The sequence below is a fragment of the Lactuca virosa genome, chromosome 8, assembly GCF_052849685.1.
Source record: "Lactuca virosa cultivar CGN04683 chromosome 8, Lactuca_virosa_CGN04683_v6, whole genome shotgun sequence".
NCBI classification, from domain to species: domain Eukaryota; kingdom Viridiplantae; phylum Streptophyta; class Magnoliopsida; order Asterales; family Asteraceae; genus Lactuca; species Lactuca virosa.
Genome location: NC_136433.1, coordinates 34,085,356 through 34,109,203, shown reverse-complemented (window position 1 = coordinate 34,109,203; position 23,848 = coordinate 34,085,356).

Sequence of the window (23,848 nt, the reverse complement as noted above, 5' to 3'; positions counted from 1 at the left end):
CTTCTAATATTATAGTTTTAATATGTAAGCCATGCATTGTTTTGTTTTTTTAATAAGTTGTTAGTCTCTATTTAATATCTAGACCATACTTAATAGACCAATAAAAAGAAATTAAATAACTTAAGATTGCATTAGTATTATCAATTACCTTTTAATAAGGTATTGTGATAATATACGATTTTAATTTAACGACTATTGTAAGCATCAAGTTGTTATTTTTCAAAAGTGAAATAAAATTTTATTTGGATTTCGTTAGCGCATTTAGTCTAAAAAATAAATAATATTTATACCAGCAACATTTTTATCCATACAAAATACAATTATTTATTCACAACATAGTTTAATTATATAATATCCAAAACCGGAATTTTTCCGGTTTTAATCTTGAGTTTAAGAGGATCATCTTTAGGTTTTACGTTTCAAAAAAACGTGTCATCCCTAAACATTTTTTTTAACTCCGCCTCTGAAAAATGATGAATTTTGATATATTTAAAATCGGTTTTTGATAAAAATAAATTATTAAAAATTAAAAAAACATAAAAAAATAATTATTTTTACATATATTAAGACAATCATTAACATAGTTTAAGGAAACATATTATTACTTTGAAAACATACGTGTATATCTTTTAAATTTAAATATTAACTTTTCGCCCCTTTATTCTGTACGACAGAATGTCAGCAAAATAAATATATTGCTAAGTTCTATTCCCCAGTTTTCAACATTTTTATTTTTTTTCTCAATTGATATATATATATATATATATATATATATATATATATATATATATATATATATATATATATATATATATATATATATATATATATATATATATATATATATATAGAGTGAGAGAGAGAGATCTTTCGCCTTTCAATGAAAACTAGATAAAAAAAAATTAAATCTACTTACAAAACACTTTCACGGACCATTTTGCATGGTTAGAAGGCTTTCACAGGCCAAAAGCCCATTTTCGCAAAACAGGCCAACTAAATTGTTGGCTAGTTTGAAAAATATTTATTTTTTTTGTTTAGCAGAAAGCCTAGATCTTAAAATGGTAAATATCATAAAAATTATTAACTTAATATAAAAATTAGATTTTGACACTGTATTTTTTTTTATCTCAAATAAGACATTGAGTTTTCAATTTATTACAATTCTGACCATTTGACCAATCAATCATGTTGACTGTTGACGTGCATAATGAGGTGACATAGCCGACTTGTCAAAACTGGAAAAAAAAATTATACAAAAGACACTAAGTTTTTAATTTTAACACTAAGCTTTTTTTTTCATTTTGAGAAACTATTTTTTTTGTTTCAAATCGAACATCATATTTTGTTCACTATTGACAAAAGTTATTAAGTTTATATAAAAATTCGATTTCAACACTGTATTATTTTTTTTATCTCAAATAAGACATTGAGTTATTAAGTTTATATAAAAATTCGATGCGGTGGAGCTTCTTAGTAAAGTACAACGAATCATGCATAATAATATTATATCCCCTAGATCTATGGATGTAGTCTTCAAAAGAATTAGCTTTAACATACAAAAGGGTTTTGCGGCGCAACTTGTTGCCCGTTTGCCTCCTTATTCGTTGTACGATGATAACTAAAATGTTTTTATATTTGGTTGTTTAAAAAAAATTAGATTAAAAAAAATTATTACAATTCTGACTATTTGACCAATCAACCTTGTTAATTGTTAACGTGCATAATGACGTGACATACTGACATAGCACGCCGACGTATCAAAATTGAAAAAAAATTACACAAAAGACACTAAGTTTCACTTTTTTTTCAATTTTAACACTACATTTTTTTTTCTCATTTTGAGAAACTATTTTTTGTTCCAAATCGAACATCATATTTTGTTCACTATTGACAATTTTTCATTTGAAACCGTATAAATAATTTTTTTTAAAATTTGAAACTGTATAAATATATTTTTTTCATTTAAGAACTATATTTTTTTGTATGGTTTTTACATTCAAACCATAATGTTATGTATAAATATGTATTAGTTATATTATAGCCATATTTTTTTATTAAATATGCAACTCTAAAATGAGTTTGGAGGTGTGGAGGGGAGAGTCAGACAAGCTAATTTGATCTCCGGAATACAAAGGTTCTGGGGTCGCTTTAATTACCAAGGGACCGTTAGTTGTATATATTCATGATTTTTGTTCTTGCAGATATACTACTTGATTTGTGGGAAAAATTATATCATACTAATAATGCGTGAAAAGTATGGTTATAATATAATACGATTATAATATAATTAATACATATTTAGTTTGTTATCTATAAAGCTAAAACCTTTTTTGGTAGAAGAAAAGGGCTCCGGGATTGAAGTTGGTTATCCACATCACAACCCAGCCATCCTACCTTTAGTCCTTCCCACTTTACCCCTACCTCCTCTTCAATTCAACAGCAACAACAATCCATGTCAACCTGATACGATAAATATTTTTATCTTTTTTTAATGATAATAGCAATAGGTAAGAAACCTATAACTCACAACATGCAATTAAATATTCATTTCTTTATACCTAATAACAACATACTTACAATTTGTTACTCAATCCATACTTATCAACTGATCCCCCAAATTTCCCTTAACATCTCTCTCCTTTATTGTAAATATCATCAACATTGCCTTCCAGTTTTACAATATTTTTGTCATGTTTCATGCCACCAACTTGTAGAAAAGGTGAGTAGTGGTTGTTGCTTCTCTAGAGTGGGTGAACCTACTCCTTGCCCATGATTCAAGTGACTGGAATTGATCAAAGCATCACCACTCATTGTTAATAACACGTCTACAAAACAACCACCATTTGTTATACCTGCAAGAAACCATATAGATAGTCAAATTGTATGACTGATGAACATGTTAGTGTTGAATTTTTGGTCCATTTACCAATAAAAAAGTCCACCTTTAACAACACTTAATGATGGGATTTTTCTGGAAGTAGAATTCAGTTCCATTACAAAGGTATTTTAGAAACCCATATTACTTTTTTTGGACTAAATGAACAATTAAATGATCATTTTACTCCAACCTCCATAGCTCCCCAAATACAGAGGCTTCAATAATGTTATTGCAAGTAAAATAAAAACTCACTAACCAGGGGGATTTATTATGGCATCTGAAATTGCTCCGATTGTATAAACACCTTTTCTCCCTCACAACATGTCTTCTTCTAGCTGCAGCTTAGCAAACTTTTATTTCATCATATCAGTTTATGCAAGGTCATCGAAATTTGAACATAATTATTACAATAAACCGAAGAAATTGGTGAAATTGCTTGTATGTAACACAGTGTGTGCTCAAAATTGAGGATAAGTAGACGTTTTCTTAACTATAGTAAAGACAAATGTGTATAGAGAGAATTACATACAAACATGTGATAGTTTATATGTATCCTAAAAATAACTCAAACTGTTCATATCGATTTGTATCTATAAATGGAGACTAACCAGATAAATCTGTATCAGGCTGTTTCTGAGGATTCTTTTTATCCCAAATCATCATGTTATCGTATCCACCAATCAGTAGGAGGAACATAGACTAATTCCTATTTCATTATCCGGGCTATTAAAATTTATAATTCATGGAGTCAAACTAAGAAAATATAAATCAAAACCCCAAAAGAACGGAGTGAGAGAGCTTACCCAGAGGTGAAAGCACCTGTTCTCACAATGACCAAAAATGCGAAATAGAGATATAGATGGACGATGAAGTTACCAAAATCATGAACATATGTTTGATTTCTATAGCTTCTAATGAATAAAAAATAGAAACCAATCAAATAAGGAATGAAAAAGTTCTTAAAATTATCATACGAAGGGCAAAATTGATTGACCCTTGAAACTAATGAAGTACTAACCTTGAATCGATTGAGTTTTGCAACGGAATAGACTTCAAATTGAAGCTTTGATGGAGATTATAAGCGTTGATGTTGTTTCTTCCTGATTCCTCTCGATTGCATCCAACCTCTCTATCTCAGTCGTTTCTTTTCACTCGCAACTCCGCGCCTTCCGTTCAGGCCTATATATAGTTGTCGAAATCCACTTCATTTCTCACACAATTGAAACCAAATCTCTCTGATCTTTCTGTTACCCTTTGAATATGATTTTTTGACTTTATGACCACTTTAGCGAGGCTCTCAGGTATCCAGGAGCCCTAAAAATAAAAGATTTCGGGTCAGAGTGCTGCCTGCAAACTTTCCGGTTTTTCTTCAAAGACCTTGTAAGTTAAGATGCACTTATTATACTTTAAGTGTAACATATGTTTAAGTTCATTATCATTATTATGAACCTATAAAAAGATTTATCAGTGATTCCATGTCATAATACTGATTTATCTACTTATAGGATGATGTCTAGGCTAGATCTTGCGAGGTGTTTAAAGTGGGTTTTCCAAACAGTATACCCTGTATACCAAATGGATCCTATCTCCGATATGATCTTACCTGGTTGTTCCTTATTTGATAGATCTTGATGTATTCATTGGGACTGTTGAGGAATCCGGGAAATATTATAAACACAAACGAATACTGAAGCATAGCAATATTCGTATTTAGGATGTTGGAAGGGATAAGCTGAAGTGATAGCAGAAGAGCTAGCTTTCCTAAGGATCTTCTACCTAAATCAGGTAAGTGAATAGTTACTCTCATGAACATGATACTAATACAAGTTTTATTAAAAGTATTAAATATATGTTGAAAGTTTATATATGTATGCTTATTGACTGGAATATATGTGAAATGTATACTTCAGTTAAGTTTGGACATAGGGTAGTTTTTATTGGGGTATGCGTGGGCTTGAAACAGAGAGTAGAACTCTGTTTCTCAGTGAACTTGTGTTGGGATACTATTATATGCCAGAAGTACTATTATGTATAAAGTCCTTTATCAACACTAATACGTGTCGGGGTACGGGTGCGTACCGGAGTACTACATTAGTATCCCCCGTCATTTTATTTTGATGTTCTCTGTGTGTCATTATTTACGAAGTGATCAGACGAGCTTCGTGTGTCAGTGTTTCCATTTACAAAGTGACCAGATGAGCTTCATAGACTACCAAATAGGGTGTGTCTACATCAGACCACTGCTTAGGTATGTCTGAGCTATCTAGACGGCTAGATAGGGTGCATTTGAGTGTAGAACTATGTTCAATAATACCGTGGGTTTAGACCACTGTTAGGCATGTCTAAGTCATCTAGCGGAGTATAGATGACCACCCCTGACTTAACTGTCTTGTGGTGTTAATGAACAGTGGTTCATTCGACTACTCCATTCCTTTATTTTGTTTTCTTTATTGATCCTCAACTGCTGCCAAGAATCCCCGAAGCAGTATAGATAATTCGTTGTTTAAAGTGATCCATTTGAATTGATATCGTAAGATAAGTGTATAGGATCAATATGTGAGGATCGACATGATGGATATATATGTGTTGATGATAACAAATGGTTTTGTAGGTTTGAGATATATGATTTATTATCATTAAGTTATTGTGGGATTGAAAACCCTACGTATCTCACCAAGTTTCCCAACCCAGACTCACTTGGTTTATATGCATTACATGTCGCGGTGTTAAGACTATTGAAGACTTGAATATGATGTTGAGTGATTGAAGAGAAGACATACATTAGTGTTCACGACCGTTAGGTCTTTACGCTCTAACATATGTTGTATATCGATTATGACATCCTTAGAGTTTTGATATTTTTGTACAATCAATTGTAATCAAAATATTGTAATATACTGGGAATTTCTGCAAATAAAAGATATTATGAGTTTTGAAAGCGTAAAGAATTTTTTTTTGGTTCAGAAAAATAGAGGATGCCACACATAACATTATGGGTTGAATATAAAAAAACATGTTATTTATACAAAAATGTGGTTTTTAAGTGGAAAAAAATGTATTTATTTGGTTTTAAATGTAAAAAATTATTTTTAACGTCCCATAAACCATATAATTTTTTTTCCAAATATTTAAAGGAAATAAATGCCATTTTCGTAAAACCAAACATCACCAAATATCAGTTTCACAACTTAAATCCAAAATCAGAGTATCATACCAAAACATCTCTCAAAAATCATGAAGACCACTGAAGAGTATGTATAGTCACACATTTGCTTTCCCATGATCCTTATAAGAACCTGAAAACATTTAAATCTACAACTTTAAGTCAAAGCTTAGAGAGTTCCCCAAAGTATCACATATGGTACAAACAACCACACATAGCAGCAATGAGTTCGCATTGACCTCGAGTCACATTGACTCAATGTAGCACGAGTCACATCGACTCAATGTAGCACGTGAAACATCCCAAAAATACAGTCTAAAAATTTCGTTTTAAATCATTAATAAAACCATAATTATCTTTCAACATATAAAAATCATGAATCATGTATCTCAAGAATATCATAACATTTGTCAAATATATGAGAGATAGGACATCCCAGGCTGAACAAGTGGTGTGTGCTCTGCACCGGTCTCGACGGTTCTTCGGCTGCCCATGATGCCTCCGGCCGGCAGCAATGATGTGGCGCTACAATGGTGAGGCAGCAGGCGGCGGACGGCTTGGCAACGAAAGCGGCGACTGAGGAGGCTCTTGACGATGGCGGCTGAAGTCCTTGCTAGGTTTAGGCTTTCTGTTTCGCTAAAACGAGAGAGAAGGAAAGGTCGCCGGGTATATCTCGTGTCCTTCCAAACTTCAATCTAAATATTCAACTTCAGTCCCTCCTCACACTTTTGTTTTCAAAGGAAGTCTATAATTTTCCCTTTAAACCCTGGTCCCATAAATTCCTTTCATAATAGGTCCCTAAATTACCAATCAGCCCCCTAAGCCTTCAAATCTTTTCAATTTAAATCCATTAATTACCAAACGCACCCTGACTTCTGAAATCCTTTTCATTATAAATCCAGAACTTACACTTTTAACCCCCAACTTCTAAAATTGTAACAATTAACCCTCGAGACCAACACTTTGCTATATTATCAATGATTTTTGGGCTACTATTATTCGTGAATTTATCTATTTATTTATTTAATAAACGGGGTGTTACAGGACGATTCACATCGAATCTGAGTCACATCAACTCAATAAAGTGTGAGTCACACTGACTCTGAGTCACATCGACTCAATAAAGCATGCAAACTACAAGAAACAAGCAAGATCCTATGAGTCTATCTAAGCATGCAACCGCATCAAAGCAACTATGTCATAAGTAACATAGTGAGAAAACTCACCTCTCAAACAATGCAGAAAATCCTTACAGCTCGCAAAACATATAATCAAAGGTTAATCCTCAGCTTATGACCTAAAACCCTAAAGTTTGACCCTGTGTCAAACTTGGTCAAAAATTTAAAACAATCAACTTTCTGGTAAAAAGCATGCCATTCCCTCCCAAGGACACCTAACGCCCACAAAAGGACAACGCAGTCAGGACTTCAATATAAAACAAATGTGAATATGAAAACTTCCAAAAGCGTGCCGCGTCTCAGAGGAGCGTGTCACGTCGAACCCAATTTTACAAGGTGAAATGACTTAATCCATTAAGTCAATTCCCCAAAATTCCAGGTTTGGTCCTTATTAATGTATCACTGGATAAAGTTTTCAACTTTACACATTAAGACACTCCAATAAAAAAATATCTACACTTTAAGTCTCAAAAAGTCGAAGAATGCATTTTCTTTCAACTTAATATGTTATGTCCAAGCCCCTAACATTCAGATTTGAAACAACATGATGTCTAAATGGATAAAGTTTCTAACATTATCCATAATAATGCCATAAACTACCACGATTTAAAACCCTAAGTTGAGAAATTACCAAAAACTCATATTTCTTCATGCATGAAGTAAAGAGAGTTCTTGGATACACTCTTTATCCCACCAAATCACTAGATCTGAACTTTAAACATGAACCAAGGCTCATGGAGTTCTTCAAAATCCATGGAACAAGTCACAAAGGGACCAAAACTCATTAAAATGGACCAAAACAGTAAGCACTCACAGATCTAATAAAGAAACACAATAAAACTTGGTTATTTAAGGCTTGACAAGGTCTAGAAGTTGAGAGAGAGTTGAATACTTCAAATGTAAAGCTTCTTTGAACAATCTTCCTTGTTTCCTTCACTCAAGAGCACCAAAAGATCATTAAAAGAGTACCATAATGGCTTTAAGAAAGAGGATATGCTCCAAACACTTTAATGGAGGCTAAGGTTTCATTAGAGATGTTTTAGAGGAGGTGAAGGCTGAAAATGACGAAACCCTAGGGCTAATGGCCTTTAAATACTTCAAAAACCTAAAAAGCATGCATCCCGTTGGGCCGGGAGGTCCCCTGCTCAATAAAGGGCGCTTCGCGCTCCTCGGACATATTCCAGATTTTTCAGTTTTCAACTTCAAACAATCATAACTTCTTCGTTTGAACTCCGTTTTTAGTGATCTTTATATGCACGCACAAGTATTGATAAGCCCCACAATTCTATCGAATTAGTTTTGACTAAAAGTGCAACACCCGTTTCTGAGATTGGATCAGGTAAAGGCTTGGTGTGATCAAAAATCATATTTTTGGGAAAAACTAGGTGTCACGACGTGGTGATTCCATGACATGGCGTATTTAATGTTTGATCATGCGTTTAGTTGGTTGCCACGACGTTACATGGGAAAGGCCACGACATGGCAGCCGTGGTGGCCCAACCCATGATTTTTAGGGTTTTCTCCATATTTAAACACCTAATCTCAAGGATTAGTGTATCCTTTTCAGCCTCCAACCCTTTCAAATGAAACCCTAGTCTCCTTGTTGTGATTCTTGTTGTATTAATGATGATTCTGGAAGTTTGAAGCTTTGGCTTGAATTTTGGAAGAAGGAGTGGCATGCTTGCTGTTTAGAAGAGCGCATCACTCCAAATCTTGTACCTCATGCATCTTGTCGAGCTTGGGAAGGTATAAAGCTTCCACCTTTTTAGTTCTCTCTTTATAGATCTAAGATTTATTGCATTTATTGACTCATATTCGGGTTTGGGTTGGCTTGATGAAATAAAGTTTGCAACTTTATAGCTCACCTTGGTTCCTTGGTCACTATATCTTTTAGATCTGAAGTTTGATTGTGTTTTGAGCTCAATGCATGAGATTTTGGTCTTTTTGCCCCATGTTGACCTAGTTTGAGATCTAGACTTGCATTGGACATACAAGTCCGTAAAGCTATGATTTTTATGTTGGAATAGGAGTATGAAATCCTTCTGGAAGTTATGGGTTTGTGGCTTTGGTTATTAAGATCTTAATCGTTGAGTCCATGACTTATGTTGTCGTTAAGGATCTAGGTTTAGAGATTTAGATTAATTGGGATGTTCTAATGGGTAAAGATGGAAACTTTATCCATCAAGACCTTGGTAAGGACTAGATATGAGCTTTAGAGCTCTTGAGGTTGAAGGAAAACAACTTAATCCTTTAAGTTGTTAAGACCCAGTTCCCACATTATGGAAAATAGGAGGTCATGCAGTGGTGACTGGTGGATGCCCGATTGTTTGTCGTTTTTCTCCCACGTCGTGGCAAAGGGGAGGCCACGACGTGGCGATCTGTTGAAGTGGACTTTGACCGATTGACCATTGACTTTGTGACCAATTTGACATTTAGTCAACGTTGGAGAGCTATTGAGCTATGGCCTGAGTTTTAGCTGGACCCAATGGAGTTGATCTGGACTAGGAGTCAATACAGACTCGGGTTGATATAAACCTGGGGTTGTTACGGACTCGTTATAGCTATGTGTTGCTATATTTGTGGTATGTGGTATTTTGGGGAACTCACCAAGATTTGTACTTGTAGTTGTGGATTACACGTTTTGCAAGTTCTTATCAGATTACGAAGGTGGGACGGTACACACACATCAATGATTTGTGATATGAGATTCTGTATTGTCTTCCTCATAACTTTGGTTTCTAAATAATGGTTTATGAAAAAAGGTTTGTTTTGAATGTAATATTCTTAAAAATGGGTGCTTATTCTATTTTTAAAAATGAAAAATCTATTCTGGAATTTGGGACATTACAATTTTGGTATCAGAGCCCTGGTTTGAGGAATTTGGATGAACACTCATGGGATTCCAATCTCAAATTATGGATCTGGGAGTTTTTATAAACCTTTTTTGAAAAAGATTCATTTCAAGTGAAGAAAAGAGAAGATGTGATGTGTACAGTCATCTGGAGCTCAAAAAAGTGATCTCCCAAAATATCCATACTTGCTTTATATGTTGTATTTGAATTGTTTTATATGTGTTATAGTATGATGTTCATTCTATAAGTTAGACTAATGATCTACTCAGGGTTGCATGCTACATTACCTGCTTAGGAGAAATGCCTTTTTGTATGATATATGAGCTGTTAGAGATGCATGATAGTGTGGATGTTGTGGATCTTCATGAATCGTGTGTTAGGATTGCCTGATCTTTATGATACCTTATTGCCTATTAGTCTCTCTGCTCGAAAGTTGCTTGCTTTGTGCTATGTGAAACCCATATTGATGTTAGTTAACTATCAAGTGAATACGTTAAGTTGCATTCCACGAAGATTAAATAGTTTTAGAATGTTTGGTTTGGCTTTATTGTGTAGCTCTTGTCTGAGTCTAACCGTTGTAGTGCAAAATCTTGCAGTCAAAGGACAATTTAATCCTTGTTGCATGTAATTGTATTTGTAAGATAGTTATTTGGCATTGGAAGAAGTTTCTTTCACAGCTGATAGCAGGGTAGGGTGAGTATTCCTAGTGACCTTGGAAGAGTGATAGAGTGTGCTAGCATGAGCACTTGCGTATGGCGAAATCTAAGGTGAGAATATAAGAAGTTTGTAGTAGCTTTTATAAGTTTATTTGTGTACAGATACACCTAGCAATGGTGGAGTTCTTAGAAAAGTGTCCTAGTACGTGCTCATGTGTGAAGGGAATCTTAGAAGGAGAGTCTAAGAAGAGTGATAGTGTTTGCCTTTGGTGGAACGGCTACCTGCGGTTGATAATGGTCATGTGTAGTGACTTAGGAACTTTAAGACAACTCTTAGGACACGTACGGATAGGTGTGGAAGGTAGTATAGCCCATACTACTGGAAACACAAGATTCTTACGGGGATCAGGAAGGGTCGAAAAGGTTTCTAAGGAGCTAGTGGAGGGTAGATAGTGTGGTATAACACTAGCGTTTGCATTCGTCTCCATCTTTGTCGGCCTATCGGCTATGATTGTTCAGGATGAGACTGAGCATTGTTTAGGACTTAGTGTACATGGTAGTTTGGGTATAAATGGTATAAACCTGTGTGAATTAGCATATTCAAAGGTCTCGAGGGCCTTGCTCGAAGTAGTGCCAGTTTGAGTCGTAGGACTCAAGAAGTAAGCCACTGTGATGGCCGACTCGAGGATGTAGCCTGAGGTTTAGTAGTCAGCCGATGGCTAGGGGTGTCATTTTCTATGACAAAGTTGTGCTTTTCCAGTCTCCTGTGCTCAAGGGAGAAGAGATCAGATGTGTGTCAGTTAAAGGAGATGGTGTTCTCATCATCAGTTTCTGCTGTAAGAGGGTAAAAGTTAATTGTCGGTAAATCGTCTCTGTCTAGAAGCGAGGGAATGTTCATTACCCATTTGTTATTGTGGTTTGATAACCAATGTGAAGGGCATGTTGCAAGTGGAATATGTAACGTAGATTCAAGAAGGTCGGGTGCATCCGAGGAGATATCGAGATATTCCTGTGTTGGTAAGAGTGTTCTGTAGATATTCGAGTTTATCGGAGCCATGTTTTGAGCATCTGCAAGGGATTTTTTGAATCTTCAAGAGGAGGATGATGTTGTGGATCAACTCTCCAAATACAAGGCTTCTTGTGCATAAGTCAAGTTCGTAAGGTGCCTCGTCAATCCAATGATATTATGATGGATTTCGCTAAGATTGAGTTGGTGATGTTGGGATCTCTGAGGTCTTCATCTGAGATTTGTAGTTTCCTTATGATTACTCGAAGGATCGTCTTGTGTTGCATTTTTCATTCTCAAGGTCAAGATGAGTATGTACCTAGTTAAGACAGTCTGAGGCTTTGATGTGGTAGATGTCATTCAATGATGGTTTGAACCCTAAGTGGGGGAGAACTGAGTATTCTGATTGGAGGATCATTGGTCGGTTTATTTTTATGATTTCAGCACAATGTCTCATAGGAATCTGCGGTTCATGTACGCTAGATTTTGGGTTGGGATTATTGTTCATGGGGAAAGAAGTGGACTACCATCAAATTGCTTGTGGTTAGGTAGTTTCTCATTGTGTTTCTTAAAGGATTCATCGGAATCCTCCATGGTTGTAGGGAATTTAAGGTTTGGATAGATTGTGGCTGTAGAGCAAGTGGTTTTTAGGTGTATGTCTTCAAGGACACATGTGTTTTCCTCGCAGTAGGAACTTGATGGGAAAGGGACTTGTTATGATGAGAAGTTCCTTTCAGAAGCGTCAAGGACCTTGATGGAGAAATGTTGAGATGCTCGAGTTGTGCATTAGATATCAAGGACATGGTTAGCTGTATTTCTTCAAGGACGCATGTTGTATGGTATCTTTGTGCTTGCTATCTCTAGACCCACTCTTATCTTGCTTCATAGTTTCTCGCCCGATGTTGTTTTCTCGTTTGTTTGAAAAGTAAACCTTGAATGCGGTTGTCTCATTTGTTGGTTTCCTATCAAAACAGATGGTCCTTTGCCTTTCATCCTCCTCTACTAGATGATAAGCATTACTCAAAGTTGGTATCAGTTTAAAGGATAAGATCAGAGTTCTGATCACAGCAAACTCATTGTCGAGGCCCATGAGAAACTCATAAAGTCTCTCTTTCTCTTTTGCTTCGTTTGGTCTCTTTCCAATATTATGTTGGATTAGGTGTCTAAGTTCATAACTATTTCTGGAATGTACTTGACCCGATTAGCATGGTCCATTTGGGTTGCATGGCATCATGCATTTGGATAGACTATAATGAGAGAAATAACACTTAAGGTTTATTAATATATTATAAGTTCTAATATATTAATAGTATTATTTAATTAGTATTGATCAAGAATTAATTTGGAATTAATTAAGTGATCAAAAGAAGACTAATTAAATATATGGGTTGATTGTGTAAATCATCCATACTTATATAGTGGGCTAATGCTTCATGGATTATCAAGTTGGGCTAAAACCCATAGGATGCTCCATGGTGGTTATAAAACCCATGGGTCATGGAAATGAAAAGTCATGACAGTTAGGGTTTACATGGTGTAACCCTAATTGTAACACACTATATAAGCTACATGTTATTCACCAAAATTGGCCACTAAGCATACAAGTGAGGGCTAGCCGATTTCAAGAAGTGTATCATTTCTCTCTAAGTCATTCCAAGTGTATTTGGTGTTGTGTGAGACATTTAAGGCATCACACTTGAGGTGCTAGGCTCACAAGGTTTTTCAAGGAATCCTAACGACTACAAGGTATGTATTTCCTACTAACTTTTATGTTGAAAAGTTCCCCATGTATGCTAGATAGGTTATGAACCTTGGAAAAACAATTTTGCATGTATCATAGACAAAACATAGATCCAAGGTTTCTAGGGTTGCATGTACACCATAGGAGTGTTAGAATGCTCAAAACCCTTCAGTGGTATCAAAGCCTAGGCTTGTTTGTTTGATACTTGATGCAAAATTGTGAAAAAACTCAGTTTTTCTGCACCCTGAAGCATGAACTCGCCGAGTCCATGGGGGGACTCGACGATTCCATGACCAAATTCATCCTACTCGACAAGTAGGCTCTTGCACTCGACGAGTAGGAGCCCCTGAATGCAGATTTTCGAGTTTTGCTGCTGGAAATGGACTAGAAACATTACCCTAAACTGTTTTGGTGTTATAAAACTTGTTTTAGATGGTGTAATGGTTGTTCTAATCCATTTACAATGGATAATATCAAAATTTCATGTTTATATGTGTTCATATGTTCTTGAAATTTTGATAGGAATATTCATGTTCTTATGAGCTCTTGATAGATCATAGGAATTACTTGTTTAATGTTTAATTCATGATCTTTATGTGTTTTAATGGAATCCATAATTTGTCCTCAAGTTATGGATTACCAAAAGTCTTTCTTTTAAAGTCCATTAAAGAAACACATAGGTTACATAAAATGAAAAGCCACTCATTTTATTACATCATTAACTCATAAGTTATGGAAGATGAAAAGTTTTGAAAGTTACAAAACTTGCCCTCAAGTTTTGGAACATGTAAAGTCACTTTAAAACTTTAGTTCCAACCCCTAGAATTTTAAAAGTTAAAATTCAACCCTTATACTTTATAATATTATAAGTTAATAATATATATATATATATATATATATATATATATATATATATATATATATATATATATATATATGTATATGTATAAGAACAAGTCGTTTTGCCGTTAGTAGACCTCATTCACGAAGACGGTCTATAAGGGGGGTATAAGGTTGTTGCCTATAAAATGGCAGCTTAATGGGTGTCCACTCTCACCCACCGCTTCCTTGACTGGTGGAGGGTCGTTAGCCGAACGGGTAGGACAAGGACTTATAAATCTTCATTAAAAGTATGATGAAAAATAAAGTAACTAAATGTTTTTTTTATAAATTCCCAATCTTAGTTACTTTAGGAAAATGTGAATAAGGTGCTAACCCATGAAATTACACTTTGCACTTTGATTAAGCCATTAGTGGAGTGTGTGTGGTTAACCGGCACACTAACCTGGACTTAACGAGGTAGGCAAAGGGTAACTTAATATTTATCATAGTATCGATGGCGCGTGTGGTTAATCGGCACATCGATTGAAGGGTAAATATTAAGGGTACCAAGTAATTTGCATGGTTACTTCACACCTTGTTTTGTGATCCTCGACATCCCAGTCACAAAACCTGAAGGGCACACTCGAGATTGAAACATGCCATTGAAAAGTTCAATGAATCTCAAAGAATCTAGGAGTTTCAAAAACCAATTAAAACCTAATAATTTATTTCGTTTTCATGGTGGAAATTGGTGAATCGTCATTCACCTACCTTCAAATATTTTATAGCTTGGATTACGACATCCCTCTTCTAAGTTATAAAATATTGTGTTGGGTCCTAGCCTTAATATTACATTTGGGTGTTTTATTAAGGACTATCTTTATATCTGATCTAATCTTGTCCTTCTTCTTTTCAGATGTCTTCCAACAATGCTGGTTCTGGCTCAAACCCTACCAGATCCTTCTCTCTCATGAACCTTTGTGGGAGAGTCATCTTTGATGGATCCAACTTTATGGATTAGATCAGGAACATTAGGATGGTCACTCGGTATGAGGACAAGAAATATGTCCTCGACAAGGAGCTTAAAGAACTCGAGCCGACTGCTACTCCTTAGGAGGTTGCTGAATATCAGGCCCATGAAAGAGATGCTACCAAAGTGGCGTGCATCATGTTGGCCATTTTGACAGCCGAGCTCCAAAAGTTCTATGAGGACTACTATCCTTTTGAGATGCACCGGGATTTGATGGACTGCTACCATCAGAGTGCTCGTCAAGAGCGATATGAGATCATCTCCTCCATGATAACAACCAGGATGAAGGATGGTGAACCCATCACGGGCCACATGCAGAAAATGCAAAGGTATGTGGACTGTTTGTTGAAACTGAATGTGAACTTCCCAGAGGAGTTGGCAATAGATATCATTTTGCACTCCTTACCTTCGTGTTATGATCAATTCCGCATGATATACCACATGAACAAGGAGGAAGTTACACTCAGCAAACTTCAAGGACTTCTGAAGACCGCGGAAAGTGGTCTTAAAGGTAAGTCGGTTGTTACTACTCCTACTCCTACCGCGACCCCTGTCTTGGCAATCAGGCAAGGCAAAGGAAAGAAGAGGAAGAGCCCTTCGAAGGGTACCAAGGGAAAGTCCCTTGATGGCTCCTCTTCAAGTGGAACCAAGAAAGGTTTCGTCACTCCTTCTGCTAAGCCTAAAGAGGCTGAATGCTTCTATTGTCATGAAAAGTCGCACTGGAAGCAAAACTGCCCAAAGTATCAGCAAGATGTTAAGGATGGGAAAGTAAAACCCAACCATGCAGGTATTTACACTATATTGTCTAATAACTCACCCTATTCTAACTCTTGGGTCCTTGATACCGGTTGTGGTATTCATATTTGTTCTGATTTGCAGGGACTAAGAAGAAGTGAGAATGTGGAGCATGGAAAGATAAACTTGATCATGGGGAATATGAAAGCTTCACCTGTCACCAATATTGGAGTTTATTCTTTGTTGCTAAGTAGTGGGTTTACATTAGATTTGAATAAATGTTGTTACTCACCTGAAATGGCAAGAAATATTATTTCCTTTTATGCTTTGTACAAACAAGGTTTTACCTTTTCATTTGATAATGATAGTGGTGGTATTTATGCTTTCTTTAATAATGTTCTTTATTTTAAAGCATTACCTTGTGATGGTGTGTATGAAGCTGTGTCGATTGTAGATAATCTAGGAAATAATGTGTTTGTATTGATTCTTCTAATAATAACTTGGATAAAGCATCATTATGACATTGTCGTCTTGGACATGTAAGCAAGAAACGCATAGACCAATTCCAAAAGGATGGAGTCTTGGAGTCATTTGATCTAAAGTCAGATGATAGTTGTGAATCATGCTTACTTGGGAAAATGACAAAGTCACCCTTCACTGGTACATGTGCTAGGGGTGAAGGTTTGTTGGATCTTGTACACACTAATGTGTGTGGACCCTTCAAAACTGCCACAAGGGATGCTAATCGTTATTATGTGACTTTTACTGATGATTTTAGTAGATATGGATATGTCTACTTAATCAAGCATAAGTCAGAGACTTTTGAAAGGTTTAAAGAGTTTAAACAGGAAGTAGAGAATCAATTGGGCAGGAACATTAAGATGCTTCGATCCGATCGAGGTGGTGAGTATCTTAGTACAGAGTTCCTTGACTATCTTAAGGAATGTGGGATTATCTCACAATTGACACCTCCCAGGACACCACAGTTGAATGGTGTGGCTGAGAGGCGCAATCGAACCTTGTTGGATATGGTTCGTTCCATGATGATTCGAGCTTTGCTACCAATCTCATTCTGGGGGTATGCCTTAGAGACTGCCGCCCATATCCTTAATCTAGTCCCTACAAAGAATGTTGCCAAAACACCTCATGAGATGTGGACCGAAAAAGTTCCCAATCTAGACCACATCAAGATTTGGGGTTGCGAGGCTTTTGTGAGGTGTGAGTCTCACGATAAGCTCGAACCTCGAAGTGAGAGGTGTATTTTCATCGGCTACCCACAGAGATCCTTTGGTTACCTCTTCTACAGACCCAGTGATAATGTGGTCTTTGTAGCAAGGAGAAGAGTCTTTCGCGAGAGAGAGTTTATAAGCCAAGGAAACAGTGGAAGGCAAATTGACCTTTAAGAAATTCAAGAGTCAAGTGGTGAAGGAACCTCAAACCCTAGCAATCAACCTGATGAGGAAACTCCTATTGATCCGACAGAAGAGTCAGTACCTCTGAGGCGTTCCACGAGAGTTAGGAATGCACCTGAGCATTACTATGGTTTCCATATTACTGCGGAAGGTGATACACTTATCAGTGATAACACACTGGTGAGTCTGGATGAACCTAACAGCTACACGGTAGCCATGGCAGGCCCTGAGGCTGCTAAATGGAAAGAGGCTATGGACAACGAGATATAGTCCATGTATGACAATCAAGTTTGGAACTTGGTTGACAATGTACCAGGTCGCAAGACAGTCGGGTGCAAATGGATCTTCAAGAAGAAGACCGACATGGATGGTAATGTACACACTTATAAGGCGCGACTGGTTGCAAAGGGCTTTTCTCAAACTCCGGGTGTTGATTATGATGAGAATGTACCAGGTCGTAAGACTATAGGGTGCAAATGGATCTTCAAGAAGAAGACCGACATGGATGGTAATGTACACACTTATAAGGCACGACTGGTTGCAAAGGGTTTCTCACAAACTCCGGGAGTTGATTATGATGAGACCTTTTCTCCAGTGGCCAAGATTAAGTCTATTAGGGTTATACTAGCCATTGCTGCATTTCATGACTATGAAATATGGCAAATGGATGTCAAAACCGCTTTCCTTAATGGAAAGTTGGCTGAGGATGTCTACATGAGTCAACCAGAGGGTTTTGTCAGTGCAGAGTACCCTAATAGAGTGTGTAAGCTTGAGAAATCCATCTATGGATTGAAACAAGCACCTCGCAGATGGAATCTTTGTTTCGATGAGAAAGTCAAAGAGTTTGGTTTTTCGAGAAGTGAAGATGAATCTTGTGTATATGTCAAGGCTAGTGGGAGTATAGTCAGATTTTTGGTATTGTATGTGGATGACATACTACACATAGGAAATGACATCCCAACTCTGCAGGAAGTTAAGTCCTGGCTTTGGGAAGTGTTTCGCTATGAAGGACCTTGGAGAAGCTGCCTATATTCTAGGGATAAGGATTCTGAGAGAGAGGAGTAAAAGACTAATTGGACTTAGTTAGAGTACCTACTTGGAAAAGGTGTTGAATAGATTCAGCATGCAGAATTCCAAGAAAGGAGAGTTACCGATCCAGAGTAACGCCAGACTGAGTAAGACTCAGAGCCCGAGTACAGAGACTGAGATAGTTGAGATGAGTCGAGTACCTTATGCTTCTGCTGTAGGCTCGATCATGTATGCTATGACTTGTACTCGTCCTGATGTGGCCTTTGCATTGAGCATGATCAGCAGATATCAGGGGAACCCTGGCAAGGCTCACCGGACTGCGATAAAGAACATTCTCAAGTACCTGCGGAGGACTAAGGACTGGGTCCTTACCCTCGGTGGTAGTGATGACTTGAGAGTAGAAGGGTATAGTGATGCTAGCTTTTAGACTGATAGGGATAATTTCCGCTCTCAGTCAGGCTGGGTCTTTACCTTAAACGGAGGAGCAATTTCTTGGAAAAGTTCCAAGCAGGAGACAGTGGCTGATTCAACTTGCGAATCAGCGTATATAGCAGCAAGCGAGGCAGCAAAGGAGGCTATATGGCTAAAGAACTTCATTGGTGATCTTGGAGTCGTACCAACTATAAAGGAGCCTATAGAGATTTTCTATAATAGTGAAAGTGCAGTTGCCTTAGCCAAGGAACCAAGGGATCACGGTAGATCCAGACACATCGACAGAAAATATCATTTCATCAGACATCGAATAGAAGGACTCCTCGTGGAAAAGTGGGTATCATCGGATGAGAACCCAACAGATCCCCTCACGAAGGGAGTAGGTTGGGTTAAGCATCTCCAGCATGCGAGGCGCATAGGGCTGAAGGATGATATTAGTTTTAGTAGTTAGATAGCTTTGAAATGTGTAAAGTGTAATTGACATTTGATGATGAATAAAAGTTGTATTTATTTATGAGTAAAGTGTTGCTATCTTTTGTCAATCGTTTACTATCGTTTCATTTTGCATGTTTTGACTTCCAGAATAATTATGTTTGGTATATCATATTATTCAAATTCTCCACAGTCAGTCATATGTTGGAAGTAGGTATGAATCAAGACTGTCATGAGTTGGTTGTAGAGGTCTAAGATGTTGGACATGGCTACAAAACTCATGAGTGCTCATAAGTTCTGAGTATTGGATTCAACCCACGCTCGCTGGTATCACTTCATGGAATTTATCTCGAGTGATCGCGAGATAGTAATATCATATAAGTCTTCAAACCTAAAGATATGACATGTTGCCTATGAGTTGGTTATGCATTGATTGTACGAAAACGCATTGGTAACTCGATGTTATAAAACGTGCCTTTGTGTATGATTCAACAAGTAGTAGAACAAGAATATGAGTCAAAGTTTATATGTTCCTTCTTGGATTAGAAGCGATATCTGGGCCCCTCGATGATTTTGTGTTGACCCATGTACCGGGCCCGGTCAGAACTAAGTTGACGTGTTCAATTAAGTTCTATATCAAACAAATCGGAAATCGAGAAACAAACTGCTGGACAATAAGTAAGACATTGTTCCATGTATTTGTCCGGCTGATATCTAGAATATAGGATTATATGATCACTTATCTTAAATGGCGTATCATCATTATCTCAGTTCCAAGAGACCTTGAAAGAGCTACGATTGTTGATCGGTTCCTGAAGTCATTCTTGCAGTTATAGTTATTAGACTTATCCAAGTGGGAGACTGTTGGATTAGGTGTCTAAGTTCATAACTATTTCTGGAATGTACTTGACCCGATTAGCATGGTCCATTTGGGTTGCATGGCATCATGCATTTGGATAGACTATAATGAGAGAAATAATACTTAAGGTTTATTAATATATTATAAGTTCTAATATATTAATAGTATTATTTAATTAGTATTGATCAAGAATTAATTTGGAATTAATTAAGTGATCAAAAGAAGACTAATTAAATATATGGGTTGATTGTGTAAATCATCCATACTTATATAGTGGGCTAATGCTTCATGGATTATCAAGTTGGGCTAAAACCCATAGGATGCTCCATGGATGCTCCATGGTGGTTATAGAACCCATGGGTCATGGAAATGAGAAGTCATGACACTTAGGGTTTACATGGTGTAACCCTAATTGTAACACACTATATAAGCTACATGTTATTCACCAAAATTGGCCACTAAGCATACAAGTGAGGGCTAGCCGATTTCAAGAAGTGTATCATTTCTCTCTAAGTCATTCCAAGTGTATTTGGTGTTGTGTGAGACATTTGAGGCATCACACTTGAGGTGCTAGGCTCACAAGGTTTTTCAAAGAATCCTAACTACTACAAGGTATGTATTTCCTACTAACTTTTATGTTGAAAAGTTCCCCATGTATGTTAGATAGGTTATGAACCTTGGAAAAACAATTTTGCATGTATCATAGACAAAACATAGATCCAAGGTTTCTAGGGTTGCATGTACACCATAGGAGTGTTAGAATGCTAAAAAACCCTTCATATTACAGTTACACTTGTCGTAGATACATTGTGGTGTAGTAATGACAGAACCAATTTCATCCCAAAGGCAGCAAAGTTTTGTGTAGTATGTGGAAACGGAGGCTCCGGACTGTTGCGTTGTGGTTAGGGCAAGCTTTAACTCATAAAATCTAGGAGCACTTTCCTTTTCGAACCTTTGAAGAATATCGGACCAGATTTCATAGGATGTTCCAGCGTACTTCACACTGCTTCTTATTTCCCTTTCCTTGGCCGTTGTGAGCCATCCCTTTATCATGGCGTAACAACGCATCCAAATCCTATAGTCGGGTGAAATTTTGTCGGGTTTCTTGAGGGAGCCATTAACGAATCATACCTTATTCTTAGAAAATAGGAAATTCATCATCTCCTGTGACCAATCCGTGTAATTGTGATCGTTGAGGGCATCATTAACATGAAGCTTCTTTGGGTAGTCTGAAGCATTTATATAGTATGGCAAATTTACATCAAGGCTGCCTTCATTCCTGCTGTTTGAATCGTCTTTGTTTCCAATCATGGAGCCATCTGGAATGATTGGGAATTAAGGGGGTTTTAGAGTGTGATTGAGAACCACTTTGATACCATGATAATTTCGATGGCAAAAGGCAGCAAGGATTTATTTTTCATTATTGCAAAAAAGAAAGATACAAACTCTCTCTCTCTCTCTCTCTCTCTATATATATATATATATATATATATATATATATATATATATATATATATATATATATATATATAGGAACGAACCAGAGAAAACCCAAAAAGGAAAAGGCAAAAAAGAAAAAGAAGAGAACGGAGATAACTATGGAAAAGAGACGGGATAAATAAATGGGTTCCAATATATAGAAGATTTTAACAAGCTTTGGAAGTGATTTCCATTGTGAAATCAACCCTTGAGAGTTAGGGCTTGAAACCCTAACTAATGATTATGATTAATTGATGCTTTAGAGTTGGATTATAAGGAATTAGGTATTGTGGAGAGCTTAAATTCATCAATTGATTAAGATTTTTATCTAGAGGATGAAAGATAGAGTTTTAACCCATTAAGTGGTTATTTTGATCTTAAGAGTAATTAAGCTCTTAATAGGCTAAGATAAGTATTAAGATGCTTGTGAATGTGTATGAATAGGCCTAAGAGAAAAAGATGGATCAAGATGCAATAATTGACAAAGGAGTTGAAGTGGGACAATTAGTGGTCACTAACTGATAAGGTGAGTTATCACTCTCACTATTTCTTTATGATTGTTATATGTTTTATTTTATACTTATGCATGTATGTATAAGAATCTTGACGCACTAAGTGAATGCCATCAAATTATGATTTGAAAACAGAGCATGATTATACATAGATAACCTGTATCTAAGCATGTATGTATATGACTTGAGTATATGTATGAGATATACATAGAACATGTAGTAGAGCATGTAATGAGCATAATATTCTTCGAGAAATGAGATCAATATTCCTCCAGGAATAAGATTGAGATACGAGGTTGATATTCCTTTAGGAATAAGATTGAAATATGAGTATCTTCATTCGGGAATGAGATTAGGAAATCAGGTTAATATTCCTTTGGGAATGAGATTGAGATATGAGTATCTTTCCTTCAGGAATGAGATTGAGATGTGAGATTAATATTCCTTCAAGAACGATATTGAGATATGAGTATATTTTCTTCGGGAATGAAATTGAAATATGAGAATATAAGATTGAGTATATATATATATATATATATATATATATATATATATATATATATATATAGAAAGAGAGAGAGAGAGAGAGTATACGAGACCTATTTGAGATGAGACATATAGAGTGTATGAGATTGAGTATAAAATGAGTTATATGGAGTATACAAGATTGAGTATGAGACAAGATATAAATAAATTAAATGGTTTGAGTATGAGATGAGATATATATATATATATATATATATATATATATATATATATATAGAGCATACGAAACTGAGTTGGGATGAGATATACTAGATGAAATATATATATATATATATATATATATATATATATATATATATATATATATAAATATATATGTGATTAAATAGAGAAATTGTAACATCCCGATGTCAAGGTAATTTCAATTTCACCCTTTATGTTTGAATATTATTGTATTTTAGCCCTTGGGATTGAAAGGGATTGCAAATTGGCCCGTTGTGGCAATCTGGTAATACCTCATACGCGGGTGTATACCTCATACGCGGGGCGTACATGAGGAAGATGCAAACCCTAAATTTTAGGGTTTGGTTCATATAAAAGCATCCTTAACTCTTCATTTCCTTACTTCCCTTATGCCTCCCTCTGTGATAAAAGATCCCAAGCAACCCTAAGTGAGAAGAGTGCCATTTTGAGCCCTTTTGAAGTCTTTGGAGGTGTCCCTGAAGAAGAATAAGGTGGTGAGAAGAGCTTGGAGCTTGGAAGCACCTTGGACCCGAGATTTCTTTCTTGATAGCAACCTCAAAGAGGTATAAAGTTCTCATCTTGATCACTCCATCTTGTAGATCTAGGCATTTCCGCCTTTAATAAACTTTTTGTCCCAAAAATGGTGATTCTTGAGCATGGCATGTTCTTGACCCAATAAGTCGTCCTTTCAGATCTTAAGAAGGGTCTTGAGTCATAAAAATATGGTTTTGAGGGTTAGTTTCACTCCATGCATGCTATAGAGGGTCTTAATGCATTAAGATGTCGGGGGTTTGTGTTTTAAGCAATTATTGGCCATGCAAAGTCATAAAGTTGGAAACGTTTTGACTCATAATGGTATTTTAGCCTTGGATCTAACTTTGGAAGTGAAGATTTGGAGTATTA